This window comes from Chenopodium album, chromosome 12 (assembly GCF_948465745.1).
Source record: "Chenopodium album chromosome 12, dcCheAlbu1.1, whole genome shotgun sequence".
NCBI lineage: Eukaryota > Viridiplantae > Streptophyta > Magnoliopsida > Caryophyllales > Amaranthaceae > Chenopodium > Chenopodium album.
The window spans coordinates 54,426,609-54,441,519 of record NC_137845.1 but is presented as its reverse complement, the minus strand read 5'-3'; the positions used below and the strand labels follow the sequence as shown (position 1 = coordinate 54,441,519).

At 37.5% G+C, this 14,911-nt stretch overlaps 1 pseudogene; it reads left to right on the top strand.

The window, feature by feature from the left end:
* Positions 1–14,911, top strand: part of LOC145571384 (uncharacterized) — a 30,241-nt pseudogene that overhangs the window by 871 nt on the left and 14,459 nt on the right.

Below are 14,911 nucleotides of genomic sequence, written 5' to 3'. Positions count from 1 at the left end.
TCGCTTTCTGTAATCCCTTTTCTGATACCATGACTTGTTTTTTTTACAAGCATGAAAAACACACATCTAGTCATCTCACTTCCAGTCACAGTCAGCACAGCTTCAAGGATTTGTTTATGCTTTCCAACCAGCAAAATGAGGTGATTAGCTCTGTTTATACTAGACAAATCTAGAAAAATCTAGAATAAGGTAGAAAAATCAAGAAAAGGTTTGTATCTAAAAAAATCTTGTAAAATATCAAAGATATTTGGTGTAGAAAAGTCTAGGTACATGTAATATGAGATAAGTGTAAAAAAATCTAGAAAGTGGGAAAATACCACTATAAATATGTTATGTGTGCCTGAATAAGAGGTGGGCCAAACAAAAGAGCTCCACCAATGTTATGGTTGATAGAAACTAAGGGTTCTATCAATAGAATGAAAGACATGAGCTCTCACAAACATGTTTGTACAATTTATGATGAAATTTATGAAATTAAAAAAATTAATATATGATATTCGGGTTAATTAAACTTTCACGTGCGCCCAAATTCTATCAAGTGCTGGTTCTATTCACATGGCAAATGGCGGTCCAATGGAAAATGATAACTATTGACACGGTGGTCCGCAAAGTCAAGCAAATGTTTCTGACTTATCATATTTGTTACTCAGTATAATTTTTGTAATTAGTTTTAGCAATATATTTTTTATAATAAAAAAATTGCAATATCCTCTGCTTAGTAATATTTTTTGTAATCAAGAATTATAATCTTATATTGCAGCTCATATATGAAAATATTTTTAGCGTTTTATTTGCTTGTAATTAATGTCTAGAATTTTAAGTGTTTTTTATTGTGTTTAATAAGAAGATGAAACAATAATTGGTCCAACTTTTTTGTGATTATTATACTGTTTAGAGGGTTTTGATTGTACAAAATGGAGGTTTTTTTTATTAAGAGATTGTTGGGCGAAAGAACTGCAATTTTTGATGAATTTGAAGTATTGTGAGTAATGTGATTGGAAATGTAGGTCAATTGGGTGATTCAAACATTTGGATGGTAATTACATTGTTATGTTGTGTCTTTTGAAGAAGTGGGTCAACAATCTGTGCTAGTAAGGTTGGTTAAGGCATGATTGTTTCACTGTGCTCTCGACTTCTCCATGCCCCTAATAAAAATAAAATGTGAATCAAACGAGTAACCCTCGGGGTTGAACTAGCCGGTGCTACCACTCCAGATTCTCTCTCAAGCTGGTAGTAATATTTGACATTCTAGAATCTTGAAGGGTGGTTAGTGGTTACTACCTAGAGAATATAGATGTTTTGCCTCTAATAGTTGGTGCGTATAATTTTCACGAGCCTCTAATAAAATCGTACAATCTATTGTGATAATTGAAAAGCCAAAGGTAGATGAAGCAAATGAGCAGCTGATTGGAGGGAAATGGGTGGTTTCAAAATTGATTATTTTCTCCTCCTGGTCATTGCTGGTGTATAAATTTAATCATGCCAAAATTAAAATGGCTTTAGTGCCGGCTCATGGCACTGAAAACCACATTATATCACTCGTTTTGATCAGTATAGTTGATGAAGTTTATAGGTTATTGGAAAGTGTATATAATTCTTAATTTCTTAGTTTACATAGCTATTTACTCCTATTAATCTTTGTTCATGTTGTTAGTATTTGTAGGGCTTTTATTATTACTATTTTTTTTTATCTATATGTAAGAAGTGTTATATTTCCATGTGTTTCATTTTTTTTTTGGTTATTGCACCACATCATATTCCAAGCTTGCACATAATCGAGGTGTAATGTAGTAATGTTTAGTCTTAGCTTCTTGGAAAACTCTTCATTGGTTTAACCTCCATGTATTAATTTTTAATTTAATTGAAAAACTCTTTATATGTATGTATAACCACTACTCTATTTAAATTTCCTTCTTATTAATTGCACAAAAATGTAATTTGATTGAAAAGCTTTTCATATGTGTAACCACCCTATTTAAATTCCCCTTGAAATCCTTAGTAATTGCACAATAATATAATTTGTAAGAAATTAATCATATTTTGTGCATCAATTCATAAAATTGTAGTTACAGAGTACGAGCAATAATCTTTAATAGTATATATTGACATCAAAATTATAAATATTTGATTTATCATTTGTTCTATATTAAAAAAAAATAAAAAATAAAAAATAAAAATAAAAAAAAACTATTTAAGCTCTCAGTGTAAAACAAGGCCAAAGTATAGTTTGATTAAAGTAATAAATTTATAATGAATCGGGGCATCGCTCGGGCCAATAACTAGTTTTTTTATTTTATTTTATTTTATTTTATTTTATTTTTTTATTAAATGTCAATCTCCCTATTGTATTATGTTTTTACTACTCTTTCGTGAATAGTGCAACTTATGTCCAGTTTGTGCACTATAACATATTATCCTCTCCTGAGTATCCTCTATGCTGCAAGGTGTCCCCACTGAATAGTGCAGCATATGAAGTATATATGAAGAAGACAACTGTTGCCTTGAAGGACACTGCCGAGACATTGAAGATTCAAGTTGATCGGGCGAGGCTAGATTTAAGTGTTATGATAGTAGAGTTGAGTGAAGAGGGTAGACAATATCTTGCTATGGCAGCAGAGAACTCGGAGGAACCTGTGAAGGATGTAGTGGAGACCTTTTCTTCTGCTCGTGATCTAGATGATGTATTCAAAGTCTGTATCATATTTTATGTATCAAAGTTTCCAATTTTGTCATTTGATATCAGATTCTGGATTATTTGGAACTTTCATAGTCCAATGACTCCAATCCATGTTTTCTTCTCCCTGAATTAGTTCAATGGTTTGCTTTACTGTAGTTTTCAATCTTTCTTAGATTGGTCTCTCTTATATACTTGTTACATTTGCAGGGACAATTTTGTCTGTTGGTGGCTTCCTTAACTTTATGCTAACTGGAAGCCTTTCATCCATTAGGTTTGGTGTGATCCTTGGGGGTATTTTTTTGGCATTGAGGGTGTGTTCTATTCACCTGATTTTTAGTTATCTGAACTTATCTGATCTAATCTAAACTTATCAGAACTTATCTAAACTTATTAACCCTTATTAGAACTTATTTTAGTTATAAATTAAACTTGGGTAGCGCTAATTAACCCTTATCACAACTTATCTGAACTTATTTTTCCTGAACTTATCTTATCTGAACTTATATGAACTTATTAATCCTGAAATAAGTGAAAATAAGGTGAACAGAACAGGGCCTGAGTATATCAAGTCTAAGATCATGGAGAAAAGGGGAGTTTAGTGATGCGACTTTGAAAGGACAGGTATGTTAGTATTTGGTACTTTTGGTAGGCATGGTTTATATATCTATGTGAGACTGTAGGTAAAACTTTGGATTTTAACCCTAATTCAGTCTTCTTTTCTTTGCCTTTAAAATTTTGTTGTTACTTTTACATAAATAAATTGATTTGGGGCAAAATTAGGGTTTATATTTATTAGTATAAATCTTTGAATTCACAAAGAAAGTCAACAATCAAATTATTTCATCTTGCAATTTGAACAACGATAAAGGCCCCTATTCTTTTGAGCTTCTAGCAGGGCAGAGCAGAGCAGCAGGACAGATTTCAATAGAGTAGAACAGAGTAGAACAGAACATGATAGAACAGAGCACAACAACTCTAAAAAAAGAGGGCCGAAGGAAATTCCAAACCAATTTGAAAAGGACAGGGAGCAAAAAAATAGGTTGAAGTACGTACACCGTACTTCTGGAGTCCTGGTGCATATTAATTTTTAATAATTGGCGCTCATTTTCTCCTCCTTCCTTTTTCTAGTGTACGATTTCACCACTACCCTTCCTCTCTTTCCCTCTCAGTTGTCCTTGGATTGTAAGCCGTATTGTGTGCATTTGCAGAGATGTAGTTATGTGCATTGCTTGATGAGGTGGCAAAGGTATGAGGATGCGATTAATGAGGGATTTAGGGTTTTGGAGGATCTTGGTGTTGTTAATCTTCTTCAATATCCAAAATGTAAGGTTTCCAAGGGCAACCTCGTTCCTCTTTCTGATGAATTTTAATTATTCAACCGAATTAGAACTCATCATTTTGGGTTAGAATTGATTTACATGCTATGATTGTTTGAATTATTACTTGATGCTCTCTCTGTCAAGAGCTTCTACTTTTATTGAATTGGTGCTCTTAGGCATTTGGAAGCCAGTGCACGTACTAAGCTGCAGTGGATGCTATTAACTCACATGAAGACTTCTGCACTTTTTTTGGTTAGAGAAGTTTGCGAGTTTTGAAAAGGTTTTGGCACGCTTCTGTGCAGATACATTTGATGAGTACATACGATTGTTGGATGCTCGAAGTCAGCAGGTGATTTTCATTTGTGATGATTATATTATTAAACTGTTTTTGCTGTATTAATAATTTTAGAAATTAAGGTTGCATGTGTTTGATGATTCAAATTACAGAATAGCTGAATTGAGACGAGGAATATGCTTTGCCTGGTTAATATAACACCAAGGATATTTGCTTAGGGCTCGTTTGTTTTTGTTTTTCGAAAACAAAAAACAAAAAACAGGAAACAAGAAAAATTGGTTTGCACTTTTTTGTTGTCAGTTTTCAAAATCATGATGATCCTAATAAATTTGACTAATTTTTTATTCTTTTGATGAAATATATCATATGACTTTCAAAAAAAAAAACCAAAAAACTGAAAACTAAAGTGATGCCAAACGAGCCCTTAAAGTTCATTTTTTTTTGTTTTATATTTAAATTTCTTTAATTTTTTTAGGGAACAACATGGGAAGAACTAGAAGAATTTGTAAATTTTGTATCAAAATTACATACAAATGCCGACCAGCATGCAAGGATATCCGCTTCTCCATTGCTACGCATCTGTACAATAGCAAATTTTCTCAGGTTCTTAGTTGGAATTTTACAAATAATAACTTTTTGATATATGTTTTTCCATGTTATTTACTAGCACAATTTCAATGTTGCTTGTGATTTTTCTGGGCAGGATTTGGCAAACTTCAAACTTATTCAGCAGCTTCATGCTCTAGAGCTCTATTTTTTTGAGTTCAGGTTTGAACCAAACAGCTGTTTGTCTTCAGCTTCAAAGAGCTCTGCTCCTTCTGTGGGGGTCTTGCCCGAAGGCTGGGATAAACTACAACATATATCTGCTTTGCTGAGCTTCGGCAAGAATTACTACACTTCCAACTCAGAAGTCTGTGATGAGCCAGAAAGTCGTGCATTCTGGGATTTTGACGAGAAAGAATCATTATGTTTAAGCTCTTAGGCTTCAAAATTCTGTAAGTCAATTAATGGAGAAGCATATCTGTCGTTTTATCTGGATGCTTTGAAGTTCTTGTGTTGGCCCCTTGCTGAGTTTGTAACTTCAGAAAGGAAAAGGATAGTTACAGAAGACATGGAGCCCTGTTGGAATGTGACTCGAGAATCAATCGAGGCTTGGCATATAAGCTAAGGGGAAGAATTGCTTGTGTTAAGCAAGGAAGCATTGGATGGGTCAACTTCAACTGAGCATATCTCTCAAACTACTTAGAGTTTTGAGGTGATTCAAGTTGGAGGTGAAAGCTTGTTTCAAGAGCTTTCCAATGATAGGTCATAAGCTTAATTCCGATAAGAAACGAGGAAGTTATAGCTGTTTTACTACGGGCTGTCTGTGCTGATGCGAACAGGGGAAGCACGTCCGTGCCATATTTGGCACGTCCGTGCCATATTTGGCAGTAGCTACTGAAATGAGTTATCTGGGCTTGCACGTCCGTGCCATATTTGGCACGTCCGTGCCTTCCTGATACCCTGTCCAGATCTGTCGGGGGTATAAATACTCATTAAGGGTATTTTGTTTATTATCCCCAAAATTGAGTGAAACACAATTAGAGCTAGGGTTCTTGTTCTTGAAATCCTTGTGCTTTAGAGTGGAAATTAGTGAGAGATTACTCTTGTAAACACTAATTGAAATCAATACAAACATTCTCCTTGTTCTTGGGTGGGTTTTATAGTCTTCAAGTAATTGCTTGAAGGATTTTCCCACCTTCCAATTTTTTGTCTCTTTTACTATCAAATTTCCTTATTGTTTTTGCTAATTACTTTAATTATCAACCATTTGCTCTAACAAATTGGTATCAAGAGCTAGGTTAGATCCTTGGGTAAAATTAGGGCTTGTTCTTGGTTGATTGAAAATTGAAGGTATTTTGGCCATGGGAGGTTCAAAATTTGATATTGAGAAATTTGATCGGTCAATCAACTTTGGGTTATGGAAGTTGAAGATGAATGCCATTTTGGTTCAAAATGGCTTGGATGAGGCAATGCTTGGGATTAAGAAGAAGCCTTCGGCTATGTCGGAGGAGGAATTCTTAAAGTTAGACAAGAAAGCTCTCTCCTTGATTCAATTGAGCGTTTCTAATGAGGTGTTGAGGGAGGTAGCGAAGGAAACAACGGCAGCGGGGTTATGGTTGAAGCTTGAGTCGCTTTACATGACAAAATCGGTAACCAATCGACTTTTGTTGAAGAGCAAACTACATGACCTCAAACTTGAAGAAGGTAAATCCTTGAAATCTCATCTTGATGAGTTTGATTCTATAGTTATGGACTTGCATAATATAGATGTTACTTTAGATGATGAAGATTTAGCTATACGTTTGTTGTGTTCATTGCCTCCCGATTATAAGCATTTTAGAGAGACGGTTTTGTATGGTAGAGATGAATTGTCACTTGAGGATGTTAGGAGTGCGTTGTTGCAAAGGGAGTTAATTGAAAATCAATTAACTAGAAATGATGACCTTGTTCATGGTGGTGAAGGTCTTGTTGCGAGAGGTAGACCAAAGGAGAGGAACAATTTCGGTGCTAAATCCGGTACTTCTAAGTCTAGATCAAAATCTAAGCTTAAGAATGTTGTTTGTCATGCTTGCCGTAAGAAAGGCCACATTCGGAAGTTTTGCCCGGAGAAGGGGAAAAAGGATAAAGGTAAGAGTGTTGCTAGCACATCTTACCATGACGATTCGGCGGCGGTGGCTCATAGTGATAGTGATGATTCAATTCTTCTTGCAGTTGAATCGAATTCAAGGTCCAATGACAAATGGATACTTGATTCGGGGTGTTCTTATCATATCACTCCCAATCGACATTGGTTCTCTACTTATGATAGTGTTCAAGGTGGAGTGGTATTAATGGGCAATAGTGCGGCTTGCAAGGTTGCCGGGATTGGGGCGGTTAGGATCAAGATGTTTGATGGAATGGTCCGTACTCTATCAAATGTGCGTCATGTTCCGGATATGACTAAGAACTTGATCTCATTGGGCACTTTGGATAGCAATGGTTGCCGGTGCACTCTTGAAAAGGGTGAGCTTAAGGTTGCTTTGGGGGCTCAAGTTGTGATGAAAGGCAAGAAGATTGGCTCACTCTATGAGTTAATCGGGTCGACGGTTGAGAGTTCGGCATCGGCGGTGTCTTCGTCAATGTCCGAGTCCGATAATACGAAGTTGTGGCATATGAGGCTTGGGCACATGAGTGAAAGAGGTTTGTCGGAATTGTCCAAGAGAGGTCTATTGGGAAATCAAGCTACGGGTTCTATGGAATTTTGTGAGCATTGTGTGTTCGGGAAACAAAGAAGGGTTAGCTTCAAGGCGGCCACACATAGAACCAAGGGTACACTTGATTATATTCACTCGGATTTATGGGGTCCTTCTAGAAAGCCATCCTTGGGTGGTCACCGCTATTTGCTCACCTTTATTGATGATTATTCACGGAAGGTGTGGGTTTTCTTCTTGAAAAGCAAAGATCAAGTCTTTGAGGAGTTCCAAGATTGGAAAACCTTGATTGAGAAGCAAACCGGAAGGCAAATAAAGAGGTTGCGAACGGATAACGGGCTCGAGTTTGTAGAGAAAGAATTCACCAAGTTTTGCAAGAAACTTGGCATTGCTCGTCATCGCACTTGTACCGGTAGACCACAACAAAATGGAGTGGCGGAAAGGATGAATAGGACTTTGCTTGAAAAGGCTCGATGTATGTTGTTCCAAGCGGGGCTAAGCAAGGGATTTTGGGCCGAAGCGGTGAAAATGGCGGCTCATGTGGCAAACCGATCACCACACACCGCTCTTGGGTTGAAGACGGCGGAGGAGATGTGGTCGGGTTCACCGGGAGATTATTCCGGATTGAGAGTTTTCGGTTGCCCGGCTTATGCATATGTGAATGACGGGAAGTTGGAGCCTAGAGCAAAGAAGTGTATCTTCTTAGGATACACGGATGGGGTCAAGGGTTATAGACTTTGGGACCCTAGCACATCAAGAATCATCACTAGCCGAGATGTTACCTTTAATGAGTCCGTATTTCTTCAAAAGGGTGATACTTCTTCTTTTGAGCTTGCCGAGAAGGAGGTGGAGAATGATGACGGTGTTGATACTCATGAGAAGGTTGATGAAGTTCTTGATGATGATGTTGGTGTAGAGACACCACAAAAAGGTGGAGATGTTCCTTCCACTTCCTCCCCTAGGAAGGCCACCACACCTAGGAAGGAACAATCTTCCCACCAAGTGCAAAAATCAAGCCTAGCACATGGACGGGCTAAGAGGCCTATAAAGCCTCCGGTCCGGTTCGGATTTGAGGAGATGGCGGCCTATGCATTGAATGTTGCTAGTGATGTAGTCGATCTTGAGCCATCTTCATATACCGAAGCAATGGAGTGTGTTGACTCTAAAAGATGGCAATTGGCCATGGAAGAAGAGATGGAATCTCTTCACAAGAATCAAACATGGAAGCTTGTAGAGAAACCACGGGGCAAGAAAATTGTTGATTGCAAATGGGTCTACAAGTACAAAGAAGGAATCCCGGGAATTGAGGAGCCAAGGTGCAAAGCAAGAGTTGTAGCACGTGGTTTTAGCCAAGTCCCAGGAATCGACTACAATGAAATTTTCTCACCGGTGGTAAGGCACACTTCTATACGTTCACTACTTGCTCTTGTTGCCATGCATGATTTGGAGTTGGAGCAATTAGATGTGAAAACCGCATTCTTGCATGGAGAGCTTGAGGAGGAAATCTACATGCGGCAACCGGATGGTTTTGTTGTTGAGGGTAAGGAGGAGCATGTATGCTTGTTAAAGAAGTCCTTGTATGGTTTGAAACAATCACCTCGGCAATGGTACAAACGGTTTGACCAATGTATGTTGGGGCATGGTTTCTCCCGAAGTGACTATGATAGTTGTGTATACTTGAAGAAGGTGAGTGATGGCTCTTTGTTGTATCTTTTGCTATATGTTGATGATATGCTTGTAGCGGCAAAAGACATGTTTGAGGTCAAGAAGGTGAAAGAAATGTTGAAGGGGGAATTTGAAATGAAGGATTTAGGCCCGGCAAAGAAAATTCTCGGCATGGAGATCATAAGAAATCGTGAGAGACGGAGTTTGTACTTATCCCAACAAAAGTACATTGAAAAGGTCTTGGAGAGATTTCATATGATGGATGCTAAGCCCGTTTCCGTTCCTTTAGCATCTCATTTCAAATTGTCATCCTTGGATTCTCCAAATTCCAAGGAGGACAAGGAGTTCATGTCATCCATTCCTTATGCCAATGCGGTTGGGAGTATTATGTATGCAATGGTTTGTACTCGACCGGACATTGCTCAAGCCGTAAGCGTGGTAAGTAGGTACATGGCAAATCCCGGAAAGGCACATTGGCAAGCCGTCAAGTGGATTCTTCGGTATTTGCAGGGTACTTCTAGCACTTGTATTGAGTATGGGCGGAATGGAGATGACTTGATTGGTTATGTGGATTCCGATTATGGTGGTGACCTTGATGATCGGAAGTCCACTTCGGGGTATGTGTTTTGCCTCGGTGGTTCGGCTATTAGTTGGAGGTCGGCATTGCAAGAAGTGACCGCCTTGTCAACAACGGAAGCCGAATACATGGCTTTAACGGAGGGGTTTAAAGAAGCCCAATGGCTTGGTGGCTTTGTTGGAGAGTTGAGGTCGGAGAGATGTGTTCCTATGATGTATAGTGATAGCCAAAGCGCTATACACTTGGCTAGAAATCAAAATTCTTTTCATAGGAGGACAAAACACATCGATGTAAAGTATCACTATATTCGAGATACTATTGCTAGTGGCAAGGTTGCACTAGGGAAGGTGCATACTTCAGAGAATCCGGCGGATATGTTAACTAAGCCTTTGCCGGTTGCAAAGTTTGAGCATTGCTCAAACTTGGTTGGTTGTTATTAGCTATGTTGTTTTTTGACACCCTTGTAAGGGTGGTTACACCTTTTGTAGGTGGTTTCATCTTTGTTGAAGATGTTGGTTACATCCGTTGTTTTCGGATGGTTTTTTTGTGAATACTTGACATGATTGATTATCTTGTCAAGGTGGAGAATTGTTGGAATGTGACTCGAGAATCAATCGAGGCTTGGCATATAAGCTAAGGGGAAGAATTGCTTGTGTTAAGCAAGGAAGCATTGGATGGGTCAACTTCAACTGAGCATATCTCTCAAACTACTTAGAGTTTTGAGGTGATTCAAGTTGGAGGTGAAAGCTTGTTTCAAGAGCTTTCCAATGATAGGTCATAAGCTTAATTCCGATAAGAAACGAGGAAGTTATAGCTGTTTTACTACGGGCTGTCTGTGCTGATGCGAACAGGGGAAGCACGTCCGTGCCATATTTGGCACGTCCGTGCCATATTTGGCAGTAGCTACTGAAATGAGTTATCTGGGCTTGCACGTCCGTGCCATATTTGGCACGTCCGTGCCTTCCTGATACCCTGTCCAGATCTGTCGGGGGTATAAATACTCATTAAGGGTATTTTGTTTATTATCCCCAAAATTGAGTGAAACACAATTAGAGCTAGGGTTCTTGTTCTTGAAATCCTTGTGCTTTAGAGTGGAAATTAGTGAGAGATTACTCTTGTAAACACTAATTGAAATCAATACAAACATTCTCCTTGTTCTTGGGTGGGTTTTATAGTCTTCAAGTAATTGCTTGAAGGATTTTCCCACCTTCCAATTTTTTGTCTCTTTTACTATCAAATTTCCTTATTGTTTTTGCTAATTACTTTAATTATCAACCATTTGCTCTAACAAGCCCCCTTTAGGAAGTGCCCTGAAGCTTATCTTGGAGCCATTTCTTGAATACAGCCTATTTTTCCCCTATTGTCAGCAGTAAGTAGTGGCTTTTTTTGGTTTATTCTAGCTGTTTTGGTCCATTGTTACTTATCGTCTTCCATGTTTTTTTTGCTATTTATCATGACAAAGTTATTGAAGACCCCCCCCCCCCCCCCCTTCTTGACACACACACACACATCCCATCTTTTCTTTTCTGTTTCTTCTGTTTTTAAAGGAAGAAAAAGCTCTTCTGCTGACAATTCATTTTAGAGTACCAGCTGCATTGACTTTTGTAAAGCCTTTTCTGTTCCTAAATTGTGGTCATACACGTAACAGGAATAGAGAGTCTCGTGCTGACCTTGACATGGTTGTCCTCAGCATCTCTGTGGCCACTATTGGTGACGAAGAGTACAGAATGAATTTGTTGTTCTTTTCAGCTAATTGATTATGTCCTCGTAATTTCAGGGAAGTACGAGGCTTATAAACTATATTATCTCCAATGAATGCATTCCATTGTTACGCCCCCAAATGTGGAAGCACACCATATCCATGCTTCACAACAATTTTGTAGTATTTTACAAACTTGAACGAGTGAACGAGGTTTTTTCATTTACTTTTATTTTGTATTTTTTAATGTTTTTTTACAATTCTTGATTTGTTTATCCATTTCTATTGCGCTTCACAAATGGGTTCTTCAATTTTTAATCTATTAATATTGAATTCTAATTTTGATGTGTGCTCAGACTGCTCACTGAGAGCAGTTAATGTGGGATGGGTTCGTCTTTTCTTGGTTTTTGAAAATATAATAGCATTTCCGAGCTTTAGTTTCTAGTGTTTGTTTGTTTTTTTTTTTTTTTTTTTTTTTTTTTTTGCTGTTATCTTTACTCTTTGTTATCTACATGATCGATGGACTGTTTCTTCTTTGAATTGTTGTATAAGAGGCAGTAACAACTAGCAAATATGAAGCCAAAATATATTGACAATATTCTAATGCATGGAGTGTATGGCGAGTTTTTTCACTCTTCTAACTTAACAGGGTAGCTGTGTAGTTGATCCACAATTTTTTGGTAGTTATTATGCTGCAATTCAAAAACCATTCTGGAAGTTCATATCCTGATTGGCTTCTATGTTGGAAAATCACCATTTATTTTTGATGCCTGTGGTCTGTTGTTGATATGCTAATAAGGATTATGTTACCAACTATTGATGTTCACCATGTGTTAAATGGCTTTTCATGCACCGTACTTACTTTTTCTTACAAGTTAGTATGCTTATATGTGGTAATTGCACATGGTTATTATCAGGGGGTTTATTTGAGCTTTGAGTTCTTTGCTTTTATGCTGCTGACATGTTCAGTACTTTACCATGTAGGCCTTAGAGGCTTTAGAAATATGTTGTAGAGCCTCATGGAGTCGCTGTATACTTTTCTCTGAGATACTTACTGGCAAGCAAAAGGGATTTGATGAAGAGTTATCTGAAAATAAGATTGCAGAGTATGTAAATGAGGCATGTAAAGTAAACTCCCTTCCATCAAATTGATAGCTGTAAAGCAAAAGGGATTTGATGAAGAGTTCTTATGCTTTCTGGTTTTTGTTACTCTTCTTCTTGATCATGTCTATTAATGATATCTAAATCTGCTTGAATATTGTTTCAGGAACTTTTGGTATATCAAGAGATGAGCAACGTGTATCCTATATTTTGTCAGAGGATGCAAATGGAAATCATTGACTTTCTCTTGCAGGAAGTGTATCATTCTAGCGAGTACATGCAGAGATCAATTATTCTAGTTAAGAAAGGAATGCTGTCAAGAACCTTTGGAATAGAAGGTCTCAAAAATTGTATTCAGTGTCTGTCAAATGCAATTAAGTCAATTGTGAGTAACATCAGGCTGCTCTTCGGTTTAGTCCATCGTTAATTAATTCAATTTGTCTTCAATTGTTATTCTGACATTAATTAGTAAATTCAACAGAAAGACTCATCTAGGGTGACTCATGGTATACCTGCTAAGGTTTTTAATCAATTAGCTGTTGTGTATTGCTTACGTGCTCTTTCCACTCAAGAAGCCAATCCAACCTCAAAGGTGTGCCTTGTTTTTATCTTTGAATAATAAACATTTATTTTCTCTAATTGGCAGGTGTTCTTGGTTTTCGTCCTATTATCTCTTTTTAACTTTTACACTGAGCAGGAAATATTTGAAGACATCCGTGAAGCTGTGAAGCTATGGTTGAGTACTGATGTTACTGGTCGCTCTATCATTGCCAATTCTGACATGAAATTTGATTATTTGTTGCTGCTACTGTATCATGTTGCTGACTTACTATCCATTAAGGTGCCCTGAGGAATAAGATAGTCAGTTATGCTGTTCTAGTTTTTTGAGATATAACTGTATTGTTCAATTCACGCTATCTCTTGATTATGACCTTTTGCGTCGTTTTAGGGTGACATGACTCTTCATTCAGATGTTGTAAATTTGACGATTAAATTATTAAAAGACATGAACGTTCCGTTGAAGAAGTGTTTGTTATCATTGTGGGAATCGCGAAGGGTTAACCATGCACTTTGTGCTGTATCTGTCAATGAGGGATTTATAAAGGCTCTTTCTAAACATTATGATAGTGATGCAGAGTCTCTTGACTTTTGGATCGCTAGCTTGAAGGATTCTCAGCCACTATCAGTTGGGCTTCAGCAGAACTTCTCTTTTTTATCTTCGGTTTTCCCCCTAGCTTTCCATCAGCTCAAACATTCTTTACAATTAGAGATCTCCGATGAGGAAGTGAAAGAGGTTGCGTCCAATCTCATTTCAAATGTAAGGCTCATCAAGTGTGGGTTTAAATAATTATAGTTCAATGCTTATAATGTTCATGATTGCCTTTTGATGTTTACCTTTCATCTAGGTTTCTGTATCCCGCAGTTCAGTTTTTCAAGCTGGATATATATACCATGATTTGAGTGAAAGGCTCATTGTTGTTGGAAGGACTATTGAGGTATGTTACTTACATGGAATGTTCTCTTAATTCATTCAACAAGAGGATGAAAGTCATCCTGCTAGATGTATATGCTAAAACCCTTACTTTCTTCAGGCGTCGTGAACTTTTGATCTCTTCATGATAAGACTACATACTATATATGGTTTCTGGGTATTAGCACTATCTATCTCAAAGTATCAGGACTATCTCAAATCATCATTTATGATGTACAAATTGAAATAATAGATTGCCAGTGACATTATCTCTATCATTTTACTCAATACATGTATATTTCTGTTGGTCTAACCAATTCACTATGTCTCTTGTCCTTGTAGGCTTTGTTTTGTGCAAAAGAAGCTCATCGGCTGCGTGGTAAGCTCTTGCAGCAGCATTTTTCTTTCTTAATTCAGCAGCATGAAGAAAATGATGAAAAACTTGGGGAAACTACTAGCCGGAAGCCATCAGCTTGTGTTAGTCAGTTCTCGGTGTTAAATCAAGTAGCTTTAAGACATTGGCCCAGTAATAATATCTCCCAGGATTCAGATGACTTTTTACTTACCCCGTGGAATGTGCTCCGCTGTTATCTTGAGAGCACACTGCAGGTTTTCACATTTTTAACTTGACTGTGTATGTATGGTATGTATGGTATTAAAAACAGTAGGTATTTCAATTATTAATCTCACACCAGTTTTTATTGACTATTGGAATATATGTTAGGTTGGTATTGTCCATGAAAGACTTGGAAATGTAGCCGAGGCAGAAGCTCAGTTCATATTAGGCAAGAGTATCTCCTGCTTGCAAAGCTTGCCCCGATTCATTGTTAGTTTTTCCTCATGTCTAGGCATGTGAATAAACTTTGTGGTGCTT